This window comes from Physeter macrocephalus, chromosome 13 (genome assembly GCF_002837175.3).
Source record: "Physeter macrocephalus isolate SW-GA chromosome 13, ASM283717v5, whole genome shotgun sequence".
Taxonomy (NCBI): domain Eukaryota; kingdom Metazoa; phylum Chordata; class Mammalia; order Artiodactyla; family Physeteridae; genus Physeter; species Physeter macrocephalus.
Genome location: NC_041226.1, coordinates 9756750 through 9767755, shown reverse-complemented (window position 1 = coordinate 9767755; position 11006 = coordinate 9756750).

The following is an 11006-nucleotide window of genomic DNA, read 5'->3' as shown; positions in this document are numbered from 1 at the left end:
TTCCTAAGATGTATCACCACCATATTATTTGTTTCCTGCCCCCACTGTGATATGAGCTCCCTGAGGGCGAGAACTTCTTCCATTTTACTCATTGTGGTATTGCCAGGGCCTAGAACAGGGATTTGTTGAGTAAATTAATGAATAAAACTCAGGGGCAAGGATAGCTCTTTATTCAACTTTGTCTTCCCTGTGCCCAGAGCATAGATTGGTCCATTATAGATGCTCAACAGATGTGTAATTGCTTTGGTGTTGAAATTACATTGCCAATAAACCCTTCTGTGGAAGAGGACAAGGTCTTTTGTGAGCAGTATATGTATGCTACCATTTCCACGCTGGCTCTGAAAAAAAGGCAAGGTTCTTAAGATTTGCAGTAAGGCCACAGATCCTGTTCTCACTTAAAAGACATAAAACCGACTATAAGAAGGCAGATCAATGCAATGATTCAATATTGCTAAAACCTAAGGGAGTAAGAAAACAATCCTTCTGCTTTGTTGAAATATTCCTGCAGAGATGAATCTTGAGTGACAGGCAGTGAGAACACACTGGAATACCTATTTGCGAGATAACAAAGGTTCCCTCCCTGTGGTGCAATATTAACTCTCCACGTCCTTAGAATGACAGAAAGCCAGTTTCTCCCCAACACCCTGCTGACTCACCCAACTTTCTTTGTGTGCCATCACTGGTATAAATAAGACTTTGTGGGGCTGTGGAAAGATGGGTACAGCAGTGACTAGGCAAAACCCAGCGCTTCCAAGTCTTATGGCTGCAAGGGCCCTGAAGTGAGCACAGCAATCAAATGCAAGCGTAGGTTGTCCACTGCCCATGCACCACGGGCGCTCCAGCAAGCAGATGCTGGAGATGGAGCCTGGCCCCTCACAGTCCTCAAGTCGCCCAGCAGGGCAGCCCTTGGCCACAGGAAAACCAGAGCAGGCCTGCACCTCTGCCTCTTCCTCCTGGGCAGCTTCGGGAAGACGCAAAGGAGCCCCCTGCCCTCACCCCTCCCCTCCCCCAGCAGTGCCCCTCTCTCTCAGGGCGTCAGTGCCGCCCCACACCCACCCTTCTAGAAGTTGCTCTCCGGAAAGGATCCCAGACTCATTCACACTGAGGTGGACAGACTGATAACAGCTTAAAGGGCTTCTTCAATTAAAGGTACATTGGTGCAGATTTCTTTGGGGACCCAGTTGAACTCATCCTTTACTCTCTTAAAATCATCTCTCTACCACGTTGATCTACTTTCATTGTAATCCTCTCCTGCTTCTTCAGACTCAAACCTTTGATGCTTCTCACTCCTTTAACCTAGGACACAGAATACCCCTACTCATTTCGGTACACATTAGGGAAATCCAGTGCCAGGCATCCGTTCTTCACCAGCCATTGGTGTTCCCCCTCTGCCCCACACCAGGAAGCCCTGTGACTGAGAGGAGGGCACGCTGAAGGCCCTCAGTGCCCTGCCCTTCTTCCCTTTAAGCAACTGCAGTGTCCGTGTCTTCTGCAAGCTGTGACAGGAACAATTCTTTACTACTGCCCTCATTTCAGAACTTTCTCAAACGGATTCTCATAGCTAAGTAGAGTTAAATCCATATTTTCACCCTGGCATTCAAGACAACCCCCCATAATTTGGATGACCTATCTTACTTTCTCCCCATCAATCCTAAAAGTGAAAGGCTTAGAGGGAGGAAAAGGGGACTGAAAAATTCAGAAGAATAACATTTTTAAACATTTCTATTTTTCTTGAATTTTTAACCTTGAAAAAATATGTGTGGACTTTTTTTTTTTTTTTTTTTTTTTTGCGGTACGTGGGCCTCTCACTGTTGTGGCCTCTCCCGTTGCAGAGCACAGGCTCCGGACGCGCAGGCTCAGCGGCCATGGCTCACCGGCCCAGCCGCTCCGCGGCATGTGGGATCTTCCCAGACCGGGGCACGAACCCACGTCCCCTGCATCGGCAGGCGGACTCTCAACCACTGCGCCACCAGGGAAGCCCTGTGTGGACTTTTTAAAAAATTGTTTGTTTGTTTGTTTCGTCCCCCCAAAAAACACATCTTAGAACTGATAAAATACAGTAAGTGAGGAGATTGAAGCAGTATAGTAGGGAGAAGGAAGCACAAAGGATAATTTCAGAGACACAAGCTTGATTGGCCTTAAGACAAGGAGGATTTGCTCTGATGTTACAGGCATGAGCAAGGCAGACATTTGGGGGTCAGGTGCCCTCATATCCAGCATCCTGCCCTTGGACATTTAGAGCCAAGGAGACTGGCACTTCTGCTCTGCTTGGGCTGTGCAGCTTGACCTGCCTCTGCCCCCAGAGTCAGACTATAGCAAGCTTCTCATGAACCCCTAAAGAGGGAGAGGTGGGAAGCTCAGAAGCATCACCTGCTGTCTTCTCCAGAGCAGACAGCCCTGGCCCTGTTGATACACTGAGAGAGAGGGCTGGCCTGTGGGGCTGTCTTGTTTCATTGTCCACAGACTATGGAAACCGAGGTGGGCAATGAGATGGTTCTTAATGATGTATTTCCTAAGGGAACCCAGGGGGCTTTTTGCCCATTTTCATCCTTATGATAAAACAAGAACCTCAGAGCTCCAGCTCTGAAGCCCAGAGCGGCCTATAGATTGAATCTTTGCTAATCATCAGTAGACAGAAAGGAAGAGCAAGTGAACCTTCATTTCAGATTAGAAAACATACCACACACACACACACACACACACACACACACACACACACACACACACACACACACACACAGTGAGATCACTAAATCAACTCAAAACTAAATCTCTTTGTCTTTCCCTGTGCTGAAGGGGAACAACGGAAAAAAGTGGATTTTTATTAATATCATCAAAAGCACACAGATATGGGGGGAGTGATTAAGGAAAAGAAGTAAGATGGTGAGACATTTGCAGGAGAAAAATGGATATTATTTTTAATTCTGAGTTTCTGTCATTAGATTTTCAGACACAATCTAGAAATGGTTGGCTTTCAATTTATTTTATGCAAGTTACTGCTGGCTACACATTTGTCTACAGTGACATTAGAAGCAGCAAACCAAGGAATTACATGCATATTTCATTAGTAGGTAATTATGTTCCTTATAATTGGTTTCTAAATCAGACCATTTCACACAATTATGATATTTTCTTTGCCCATTCAGTCAATTGAAAAGATAGTAAGAAAGTTCTTTGTTATCAAAAGGGTATATTCTTAACCTCTATTACAGAGTAAAGGACATAAACTAAAATAAAAACACAACTATTTTGCATTCATAGAATACTCCCTGTTAAAATGCATCATAGATCCAAAAGGAAGAAGAAAAAGACTACAAGGACAGATGTATCTAAATATATCAGGAGTAACAAAATACCAAAAGGGGAATTTGATGGTGGGGGCAGATTAAAAATATCAATAATGAAGTCATGCTGTTTGAATGCCAAAATCATTTTTCACCCAAATGAGAAAAGAAAACTGGGTCATAGTGAAGGCCATGAAATAACTACTAATAACAAAGAAATAACATGAGCCCTACACTCAGAAAAATCTATTTAGTCCTTAATTAAGTTAACAAACATTTCCTAAGCACTATGCTGGGGAACAAGGGCACGATAGTGGGCAAAACAAAGCCTCAGTGCTGCTGGAGCTTAACACCAACCACCAACCCCTGGGCTCTCAAACACACACACACAAAAGACTTAGTGAAGCAACACGCTGGTGGGGAGTGGGGAACGTGCAGGGCAGGTTCTCAGCAAGACTGTGTAAGGCAGCAGGTAAGAGCACAGACTGCAAATCTCACCTCTACTAATGAACCTTGGGCAACTAACTCTCTCTCTGTGACTCTGTCTTCCCATCTGTAAAACGGAAATAGTACAAGTACACCTGCCTCATAAGGATGCTGTAAGGATTCCATGAGTTAATATATGTAAGGCACTTCAAACAGTGCTGGAATTAATGAATAAACAAACAAATAGGGCAGGAGGTGATGGATGTGTTTATGGCAATGATTATGGTGATGGTTTACTCATCTCCAAACTCATCAAGTTGTATACATTAATTATATCCAGATTTTTGTATCCCAATCATATCTCAAAGTGTTTTTTTTTTTTTTAAAAAAAAACAGTGCTGGGTGTAGTGTAGGCATTATTATAAGTGTTAGCTATTAATATCTTTCCCAACCTCTTTATAGCTTTCCCCCAGAGTAAAAATGCAGTCATGGAACATCCTAGGGACCCACTGGCCTTTTTAAACTCTCTCTAGTCCTCTGGGCCCACCTGCAATGACACCTAAATTTTACTGTAAAGCCCCCAGCATTGATCCATAGCTGGTGTTCGATGCATGTTATTCTCTCTCCTTGTCCACTCCCTCCTTAAAATACTGTCTATCCCAACTGCCCACCAATTGGCTCTGCTGCCAGAATTTCTTAATTCCCCAGTCTTCATTTCGAAGAGGGAGAACTATATTCATGGATAAAATTTTCATAATTAAAAATTTCTCAGAATACATTTTTCCTATATTGCTGATATCTTTCTTCCTCTAGTCTGCCCACTAGAGATTAGTGTGAGATAGTGTCTGCTTTAGCTCCAAATTTAGTATTTAGATCTTAAAAATTAAATGAATAATATGTCATCATTTTCCAAACAGGTTTGAGAAACACTACTTCAAGTTCAAGGTGTAGTTGTGGATATCACTGGTGTAACTCCCACAGGCATTCTGTGATGCAAAGGGAAGGAAAAGAGGAGCAAGAGTTAGAATTGACTCTGAGACTATGAAATGTGGTACGTTTGAGGGTTGTTTGATGAAGTGAGTAAAACTTTAGCAATCAATGGGGCAAGTATTTGGAATGAGGTGGTCTTCCAGAGCAGGGTTCTCTGAACAGAGAACATTGATGAGTTGACCTGGCTGGCCTGACAGGGGAGGTGGAAGTCCAAGCATCAGGGGCCAGCGATGGATAGGCCAAGGGGACAGTGGTATAAGGGAGGGCCAGTGAAGCTGGGCAGGGATGCATGAAGTTGGAGGGTGTAATACCAACTTCCAAAATGCCTTGTCCATCCGGGGCAGCAGCCAGCGCTCAGAAAATGCCACAGACGCTGAGCATCCCTCAACAATCTACTAGCCGACTGTGTGAGGCAGGGAGGCTGCTGCTTGAGAACCAGAGGGGACAGCCTGTCTCTGTTCAGAACACCCTCAGGGGCCCCAGAGAGACTCATTCATAGGTTCTCAGTGGCCTGCATCCACACCCATGAGGACCCACTGAGAACAAAACAGGAGACCCCTACTGAAAGGATGAATGAGTAAAAAATAAAGTTGTCGGGTGTCCCTGGTGGCGCAGTGGTTAAGAATCTACCTGCCAATGCAGGGGACATGGGTTCAAGCCCTGGTCCAGGACGAGCCCGCATGCCGTGGAGCAATGAAGTCCATGCACCACAACTACTGAGCCTGCACTCTAGAGCCCGTGAGCCACAATTACTGAGCCCGCGTGCCACACCTACTGAAGCCTGCGCGCGTAGAGCCTGTGCTCCGCAACAAGAGAAGCCACCACAATGAGAAGCCCGCACACTGCAACAAAGAGTAGCCTCCATTCGCTGCAGCTAGAGAAAGCCCGCGCACAGCAACAAAGACCCAACACAGCCAAAAATAAATAAATAAAATAAATTTATAAAAAAAAAAAGAATAAAGTTGTCAACTTTATGACATTTTTCTCCCAGAATCCAATTTAGAGAACATTTCAGCTGTTCAAAGAGAAAGTGTGAAATACAGAGAGAATAAAGGGACCGATGGGAACTACATACAAGCCATGCTTTGAGGGCTCACTTTAGAGAATTCCCGTGGTCAGGACACCGAGTGGACTTTTTGACAAGATTCTGTATTGGCTGGGGGCATTTACTTTTGGCTTCACCTTTGCAGAAGGCACTGCCACCAGTTGCCACCATTGTCCACTGCCGCTTTAGCTACCACGCAGCTCCCTGCCAACCATAATCCCCCAGTTTGCCTCGCCGCTGCTGCCTTTACCTGACCTACACAGCACACCTTCCCGATCTTTTCCCTACTCCCACCCTTCCATCCATATGCTCACCTTCATTTGTTTCTCGGCTCCTGTTCTAGACAAGAGTGACAGAGAGACTCTGATTTTTTTTAAAAACCACACACGGCTTTGGACACTCAGATGGGTCTTATCCATCATAGCCCTTTCGAGATGATACTCATTCTAATGATGGTGCGTTGGCCTAAAGCAGTGTCAGCTTTCCTGTGTGGGTTTACCTTCAAACATTTATCATTCAGGAAAGAACAGTCTCACTGTGTTTATCATAGACATAGTCACCCCAGTTGAATGCAAAAAGCTCTGATCTTGGAATCAAATGACCTGGCTTTTTATCTTAGATTCATTACCTATCAACTTTGTAAGCTCAGACTTAAACCCACAAGACTAGATGTCTTCATTTCTGCTCCAGTTTATAGGAATTTTTGAGGATCAAATGAGTAACTCTATAAGAAAGCACATTTGGGCTTCCCTGGTGGCGCAGTGGTTGCGCGTCCGCCTGCCGATGCAGGGGAACCGGGTTCGCGCCCCGGTCTGGGGGGATCCCACGTGCCGCGGAGCGGCTGGGCCCGTGAGCCGTGGCCGCTGGGCCTGTGCGTCCGGAGCCTGTGCTCCGCAACGGGAGAGGCCACAACAGTGAGAGGCCCGCGTACCGCAAATAAAAAAATAAATAAATAAATAAATAAAGCACATTTAATGCCACAGAGCATGATATTAGATTTTTAAGTTGTTTTTCTCTCCTCATCTCCCATTTTACTCATTGGATACCTTATCAACTGTCCTCTCACCTCTACTCTCCAGAGAAGACATCTATTCATTCATTCAAAAAAGATGTATTGCATCCTCACTGTGTGCTGGGAACACAAAGCTGAAAAACTTTAACTCTCTGTCCTCAAGGAGCCCACCGAAAAGAGAAGTAAGCAGATACAATTGTGAGTGGATGAGTAACAGTAAATGAATAAAAGTCCTAAGAAAGGCATCTACATGTGTTAGGAAGTGACTAATTGTGCAAACGCGTAGATAGGGGCAGGTGATTTTTAAAAGAAGACAGATGATAGTTGAACTGAATTTATTTATTCTTCAATAAATACTGATTGAGCACTGACTACATGTCAGGACTGTCCAAGGCATTGGAGACATAGTAGAAAACAAGGCAGGCAAGATAGTCGGACTCACTGTACGATAAACAAGTAAACAAATCTGAAGAGAATTTCTGACTGTGACAAGAGCTAAGATGGAGATAAAAGGAAGATGTGATAGAGGAATGGCAGTATTGAATCATGTATGAGGCTGCTTCTGTCCTCCTCACCAGGTTCCCTGTCAAGCTGTATCTCTATTCTGACAATTTGATCCTGTGAGGAACTATAACATATGGCCCTCAGACCACATAACACTGGTGCCAATCAAGTACTAAGTCAGTCATGAGGACCTCTTAGCCTACTCTCCACTGAACAGGCAAACACATGCTGTACAGAAAACCCAGATAGATTCCTTCCTTCCTTCCTTCCTTCCTTGCTCCCTCCCTCCCTCTCTTCCTCCCTCCCTCCCTCCCTCCTTCCTTCCTTCTCTTCTTTCTTCCACTTACTCATTTATTTATGTATTCAACAAATTAATTATAGAGTACCTTCAAAGCCCCAGCTGTGGTATCTATGCTGTAAGGAATAGGAAAAACTGAAGGCATGGTCCCTGGGCACTGAAGTTTACAAGTTAGGAGGAGACAAGAGCCCCAAATCAGATTCAAACAAAGAGTTCCCACCTTAACACATGTAGTACAGACTGCATGGGAGCAAGATTACCTGGAAATCTTCTTGGCAAAGTTGAGTCTTAACCCAGCTTCACAGGGGGAGGTAAATAGGGATTAGCAGGATGCATGTGAGTGTACCTGAGAGAAAGACAGAGGCAGGTGGGAGCAGGATGGATCCTAAGTCAAGGCTGGAGAGAACGCAGGGGAAGTCCTGATCTGTGCCAAGTGCTGTGAAAAACCTCTTCATCTCATATAATCTTTCCAGCAAACTTCTAGCAAAAATGCATAATCTCTAATTCATAGATGAGAAAAATATGGTCCACGGGGGTTAAGTACAGTTGATCCTCATTCCTTATGGATTCCATATTTAGGAACTCACACCTTAAAATTTATTTGTAGCCGAAAATCAAAGCTTGCAGCACTTGCAAGTTCATTTGTGGTCACATGCAGAGCAGCAAAAACTTTGAGTCACCTGACATGCTCCACTCAGCTGAGATTGAACAAGGCAATGCTCTGCTTTCCTGTTTTAGTTCTCATAATATTGTGTCCTTTTCACAGTCTATTTAGTACCATCTTGTTTGTATTTTTCTGCTTTTTGTTGGTGATTTCACTGTTTAAATGCCCCCCAAAGGTAGTGCTGAGGTGTTGTCTGGTGTTCCTGCGTACAAGAAGGCTGGAATGTGCTTTACATAGAAAATACGTGTGTTAGATAAGCTTCCTTCAGGCATGAGCTACAGCACTGTTGGCTATGAGTCCACTGTTAATGAATCAACAATATATATTAAATAAGTTGTCTTTATATCCTTTTTTTTTTTCTTTGGTGGCACGCGGGCCTCTCACTGCTGTGGCCTCTCCCGTTGCGGAGCACAGGCTCCGGACGCACAGGCTCAGCGGCCATGGCTCACGGGCCCAGCCGCTCCGCAGCATGTGGGATCCTCCCAGACCAGGACACGAACCTGTGTCCCCTGCATCGGCAGGCGGATTCTCAACCACTGCGCCACCAGGGAAGCCCATAAGTTGTCTTTAAACAGAAACACACACAAAACAAGGGTATGTATTGATCATCTGACAAAGATGTTGTGACCAGAGGCTCACAGGAACTTAACCTTGTATTTCCCCAGGAGCAGTGTTCAGTATTTGTTAATTCAGGGTTCACAGCAACTCTGTAGAACAGAACTACCATGGAAAATGAGAATCAACTGGAATTTGCTCAAGATCACAAATCTCAGACTAGAAATCTGCTCTTTCTGATTCCAGCGCCAACGCCCTTTCCACTTGCTTTGGAAGATGGGGCTCCTTCCAGGTCATCCCAAAGGGAATACGTTACCATCAATTTACACATATGCTAGAGAACCATTTCTAGAAAGGGCCATTTTGGCCATTTTTTGCTGGCTAAAAAGTGTTACTCTTATTGAAAGTCAAAAGAATAAAAAACTGCTACATAAGCAGGAGCTACTTCTTTTTCCCTCTGCCTTACCATATTATCAATGCAACATGCTCAGAATCCACAGATGGCAGAGGTGCTTTCCAGTGAGTTCAGAGGTGGTTTACTCCACTTCACAGAGCAATGTTGTTTGGCATTTGCAGTACTGGATAGTCCTTTGCAAACAAATAAACATTGCAATTGGGTTTAAGTGGTTGCCACATGGTTGTCTGCATGGTGTTGGGACATCTGGCCTGGCCCTGATCCTCTGGATGTAAGAATGTGGGTTTCACACAGCATCAGGAGGCCCAGAAAGGCAAGCCCCATGGATTCACAGAGGTTGTCAGTCAAAAAGAAATGGCTGAGCTCCCATTCAGAGAAAAACACAGGAGTAGGAATCCAGGAGAAAGGAAATCTTTATAAAGTATCCTTCAATCCTGGACCAGCCCAAACTATTCTGGGTATTTTTCTTTTCCTTTCCTTGTTTTGCTTTCTTTTGTTTTGCTTTGAGCAACGAAACAGCTTCGTAATGTAGTCCTCAGTGGTGCAAAAGCATAACTGTGTGGTTGTGCCTGAGTGATATATATGGAAAAACCTCCAGTACAAAGAGGTTATTCATTCATGTATACCCTAAGATGCAATTTTACGCTTTTATAAGTTTAATGTTTTCACAATTAGGTCCAACTTTTGCTGGAGTACTTTTCTCAGAAGGGGCATTATAACGTGCTATCTAGGAGGTCATTTTCTCCCGTTAGCCATTATGAGCTAATTTAACTACATTAAGATCCTGCTGGGTACGTGTCTAGAAGTAAAAAAGAAAATCACGACCAGCAGCAGAAAATGCTGTCTGCTCTGGATCCCGAAGTACCATTAAACACATTGCCACCTCCCCCAGTACACACACACAATCACACACACGGCAAAGCACTTTTACTTTTATTTAATAAATACATTGCATAATAAATTCAAAATTTTCAATAAACTGAAAGGTGAATTATAACAAAGGTAGATATGTGTTCCCAAAAGGTTTGTGAGTACTGATTCCACTATGATTAATATTTTACTTAAATTCTACATTAGATTTTGGAGATTAATCTTTTGTCAGTTGCTTCATTGGCAAATATTTTCTCCCATTCTGAGGGTTGTCTTTTCATCTCAGGTATGGTTTCCTTTGCTGTGCAGAAGCTTTTAAGTTTCATTAGGTCCCATTTGCTTCCTTTGGTTTTTACTTCCATTTCTCTAGGAGGAGGGTCAAAAAGGATCTTGCTGTGATTTATGTCATAGAGTATTCTTCCTATGTTTTCCTCTAAGAGTTTTAGTGTCTGGCCTTACATTTAGGTCTTTAATCCATTTTGAGTTTATTTTTGTGTATGGTGTTAGGAAGTGTTCTAATTTCATTCTTTCACATGTAGCTGTCCAGTTTTCCCAGCACCACTTATTGAAGAGGCTGTCTCTTCTCGACTGTATATTCTTGCTTCCTTTATCAAAAATAAGGTGACCATATGTGTGTGGGTTTATCTCTGGGCATTCTATCCTGTTTCATTGATCTATATTTCTGGTTTTGTGCCAGTACCAGACTGTCTTGATTATTGTAGCTCTGTAGTATAGTCTGAAGTCCAGGGGACTGATTCCTCCAGGTCCGTTTTTCTTTCTCAAGATTGCTTTGGCTATTTGGGGGTCTTCTGTGTTTCCATACAAATTGTGAAATTTTTTGTTCTAGTTCTGTGAAAAATGCCATTGGTGGTTTGATTGGGATTGCACTGAACCTGTAGATTGCTTTGGGTAGTATAGTCATTTTCACAATGTTGATTCTTAC